Source organism: Sciurus vulgaris (assembly GCF_902686455.1).
Source record: "Sciurus vulgaris genome assembly, chromosome: 5".
In the NCBI taxonomy this organism is placed as follows: domain Eukaryota; kingdom Metazoa; phylum Chordata; class Mammalia; order Rodentia; family Sciuridae; genus Sciurus; species Sciurus vulgaris.
The window spans coordinates 11,411,873-11,416,601 of record NC_136465.1 but is presented as its reverse complement, the minus strand read 5'-3'; the positions used below and the strand labels follow the sequence as shown (position 1 = coordinate 11,416,601).

The 4,729-nt window shown below is 47.8% G+C and overlaps 1 long non-coding RNA gene across 2 annotated transcripts; it reads left to right on the top strand.

Annotated features, from left to right (window-relative positions):
- Positions 1-318: 318 nt before the first annotated feature.
- LOC306660678 lies at positions 319-4,475 on the top strand. 2 transcript variants are annotated; one of them, XR_013763710.1, is made up of 3 exons: positions 319-395; positions 3,378-3,465; positions 3,618-4,475. It is a non-coding gene; the product is annotated as an uncharacterized lncRNA (long non-coding RNA). The 2 variants fall into 2 exon arrangements; XR_013763711.1 differs by having other exon boundaries at positions 323-395; positions 3,371-3,465.
- The last annotated feature ends 254 nt before the right edge of the window (positions 4,476-4,729 follow it).

Below are 4,729 nucleotides of genomic sequence, written 5' to 3'. Positions count from 1 at the left end.
CTCATCTTTTGTAAAGAGAGGTGAACAAGCAACAGGGGAAAGTGTCTTTTTTAGGAAAGATCTTAGACAACCCAGCCAAAGCAGCGCCACTCCCTGGTCCAGTGTGGGCACCATGGTGGCTGTGGATCGGGAAGTAGGGGAGCATTAGCAGAGCTTGCCACACCCACGGAAATGACCTGCTGCGGCATCTTCCTGCAGGTGGAGCAGCAGGGACAGAAGCAAGGCCACCCTCTACTGAGGGCTTGCTGGAGCAGGCCGGGCAGAAGAGAAGACTCCACACATCCGAGGCACCGCAGGGAACTCTAAGGACCCATCAGCGGGCCTCCGAGACGGGAGCTGAGGTCCTCCGGTTTGCAGATGACCCAGTGAGTCTGTGGCCTGTGTCGTCGGCATTAGTAAGTTCTCCTCTATACCTCTGGGAAGAGTTCAAGGGTTTAGATATTTTTTTTCTTTGGAGCTATTTTCCTAAAATAACTTTCTAGAAGCAAGATTACTGGGTCAAAGGGTGCCAAGGCTTTTTTCCCTGTGGAATTCCCAGAATCAGTTCTCAGGCCCAGTTGCCATGGTCTTTTCTTCCCTGCCACAGTCCCAGGGGTGCTCTCCCTCCAAGATCTTAGACCCCCCAACCCCACCCCAGCTTCCTCCTTTCTCACTAGCCCTGAAGACAAACTGATGGGTCACTTTCATTTTAAGCGTCGCTACAGGGACACAATAAGGGACTAACTGAGACATTTAAAACAAAGAAAAAGGTATGAAAAGTTAAAAGTCTTACTAAGTTTTGACAGGCAGAAACCCACACTTACAACGCCAGACCTTGCTTGAGATGAGTACTAGAAAACCATGTGAGACATCAGATGCTCTTAGCCTGGGGTCCGTGTTGAAGACTCTAGGGTCTTTGCCTTGCTTAGAAAACTCAACCACACCAGTTATCTTAACAAAGAGGATATAATAAAGGAATTTACTGGTCAGGTATCAGAGACCTGAAAGACACCAGGGAGACAATGAGTAACTCAGATAATAACTGCAGGGAGCAGCTTCTAACCCAGGGTGCGGGTTGAACTAGGTAACTAGAAGTTTGGAAAATACTTCCATGGAATTGGGACCCAGACCTCGGGGGAGGAGTGTTATAGATGAATTGTCCACAAAAACAAAATTTGTCAAAATTCTACCTCCTAGTACTTCTGAAAGTAACCTTATGTGGAAGTGGGATCTTTTTTTACAGAGTAATTGAGTTCAAATGAGGTCTTCAGGGTGGGCCCTGTACCAGCGTGATGGTGTCCTTACAGAAAGGGGAAATTTGAACATGGAGACTGACACTCACACAGAGAGAGAAGACAAAGTGAAGACACACAGGGAAAAGGCCATGTGTCCAGAGTGGTTCTTGGCATCTACAAGCCCAGAAAAACGAAGGACTGGCAATTACCAACAGAACCTAGAAGAGTCCAGGAAGGATCCTCCTCTCCAGCTGTCTAGAGCGCACACATTGGTCTTGGAGTTCCAACCTCCAGAGCTATGGGGTGAAATGTTCTGTCTTTAGCCACCCAGCTTTCTGTTCTTTGCTATGGCAGCCCAGAGCCGAGCGCCCAGCTTTGTTGGGGGCACCATGAGGCTGGTTTTGGAAGTGTGGAAACAACTGGCTGTTCAGGAACCAGCTGTACCTGGAATCACCTGCCACTGGTAAGATGAAATGGGATTGTGCTTTAGTCAGGTTTTTTTCATTGCTGAGACGAAAAAACCCAACCAGAACAACTGTAGAGGAGGAAAAGTTTACTTGGGGCTTTATGGTTTCAGAGATCTCAATCCATAGACAGCCAGTTCCATTCCTCGGGGCTCCAGGTGAGCCAAAACGACATGGCGGAAGAGTGCGGCAGAGGGAAGAATGATGATCAGGAAGAGACTCCACTCGCCAGATACAAAATGTATACCCCAAAGCCATGCCCCCAATGACCCACCCCTCCAGCCACATTCTACCCACCTGGGGTTACCACTCAGTCAGTCCCTCTCAGGGGATTAATTCACTGATCGGGTTAAGGCTCTCACAACCCAATCATTTCTCCTCTGAACTTTCTGGCGTTGTCTCACACATGAGATCTGGGAGGACACCTCACATCCAGACCATAGCAGACTATTCACACGGTGCTGACAGTCAAAGAGCACAGCGAGTCACTTCTCTCTCTTCCAGCCTTCCAGTCTCCCTCTTGCTTATTCTTTCACCAGTCCTGCATATTAGGGGACCAGCGGTCAGGGGAGAAACATGGTGTGCTGAGCCCCAAGGTCACAGAGCCACCATGGCAGGTGTATGAGGAGCTGGCAAGTGGTTAATAACCAACACGGTGTGTGTGACTTTGGGACTGGGAAAAAAATGGCGTCTTCATTTTTATTCACCTTTCTCCAACACCTAGTATTCCCTCCTCTTGTGAATATAGGCCAAAAATAAATTTTAAAAACTGCAGTAGTAGCAGCAGGACCTGTGACTCTGAAACTCATGTTGTATAGCACCAGAGTCCCTGCTGGCATTTCAAGTTGTCATTTGTGTGATTATCACCACCTTTCAGTTGGAGTGCCTGTTGGACTTGCCACAGCCTCTGGTCATTTACTGTCTGATACAAAGCAAACATATCACTAATGCAATTTTGTGTTTTAATATGTTTTTAAATATGTGGTTTTCCTTTGTACTTCTGCTACTGTTGTTTTTTATACATTGAAAAATCTTATTTGAGAAAGAGATCAAAGATTTCACCAAACAAAGAGGTTACCACAACAAGACTGTTCTGAACTAAGACACGTAGAGCTCCTACAACAGGGCCCGGCATATATGCCAATGGTGGTTCTAGGATCCCTGAGATACCGAGATATCGAGACTCATGAGTGTACAAGTCCTTATATAAAATGATGGAGTATTTAGATATGACCTATGACATCCATCCACAGTTCAGATCATCTCTAGATGACTAATAATTCCTAATACAATGTAAATTCTGTGTAAACGGTTGTTATACAGGATTGCTTAGGGAACAATAGCAACAAAAACATCTGTACATGTTCACTACAGACACAATGTTATTTTTCAAATATTTTCAATCCACCATTGGTTAAATTAGATGCAGAATCGACAAAAGCAGAGGGTCCACTGTATAGTGATATCTTGAAGAGATGCCTTTAGTTTACTCCATTTCTCTAGGTGCCTGGAAAAAGAGAAGTCACTGTTTCCAGGAACATGGTGTTTAAATTGTGTTTCTTGAGTCCTCGGGAGTCCCAGAGACGTGTGTCCCTGGTGGCCATGGAAGGTGAGGAAGGTGGAGAGCAGGCAGCACCTCACTCCTACTCCTTAAGACAGGAGCTTTTCCTTTTATTTAATGTATATATTGAGTTTCCAGGTATGACTGCATTTGAAGAAAACACCCCAAGCAAAGTCATGAAGAGTCCCAGGAAGTGCACACACCAGGCATTCCCTCCCAGCTGAAGGTGACTGGGCTTTGTATTATTTGTCATGGTCACCAAAGCAAACCAGGTGGACCCTACTTGATGGGTTGCTGGAGTGTCACTAAGGTGCTTGGGTAGAGTTCAAGGAACCTGAGTAGGCGGAGTACCATACTTTGGGCTATTCTCACCCACAGACCTGCGGAAGAAAAGGGAGGCTGTCTGGCATCCAGAGCGGGTGGAGTCATGACAAAGGTTTCTGACAGCAGCCTTTGGAGAGTGATTCGGCCAATCTGTGGGGACCTGTTAGGGAGGAACAAGGACAAGGACTACCCTGACCACATTCTCTTCCCACTCTTCATTCCCACAGGTGCTTCCCCATGGCCAGACCCAAACGAAAGCCAGAGGGCAAGGAATAGATTGATGTAGATTCAGAGGTGGGCTGGTAAATAAATATTTATCAACAAGCTCTGAAGTGTGTGTTTGTGCGTGCGTGAGAGAGCGAGAAATTGATTGTAGTGCTTACCAATTCCTGTGGTGTAAATATTCCTACTATGATCACCAAACAAAGTTAGAAAGAGGTGCACTCAGTCAACCCTTGCAGGCTCCAGCACGCCACTGAGGTATACCATACGGGTCAGCCTCCCAGGGCACGGAACAGGGCAGAGGATGGAGGGAGGCCCTGAAGGGTGACAAAATGTCCAGTGCCACTCAGCCATGTATGCTGCAGCCACCAACAGCAGGCCAAGCTCTAACGTCTGGACCAAAGGCATCAGTACCTCTGACTTCACCACCAACATAACGGCCACTCCCAAGGTTCATTCGGAAGGGTTACGAAGAACAGGGATTCAGCAGATCAGTAACACAGGAGAGGAAGGGAGACGCGGGAGACAGATGTAGACTCCATTCCAGGCTAAGGCTGGGGAGTCAGATTTCTCCCAGACACTGTGTTGCCAGTAGGAGCCAGCTGGAAGAAAGAGGCTGGGGGTGGGGAGTGTACTCTCCCAACTTTAACTTGCTCCATCTGATAACAGTATCCTCCAGCCAGGTAGGGGTGGTTCCCGTGTAGAGGAAGGCGACACTCTGGAAGTGGAGTTCCGGGGTGGGGCCAGACCTAATAGACCATCTGGCACTGAACTCCAGGTCTTAGAAGTGACCTCTGCCATCGGAATGGCCACAGAGCTATTAAGCCAACTATGCACAAGCCCCGCGGGCCCAGCTTGGCAGAGCCCTTGCTGAAGAGCTTGGGATTCGGATTCAATGCTGCTGCGAACATCACCCTGGTGCTGTTTGTGTGCAGAAGGCACGG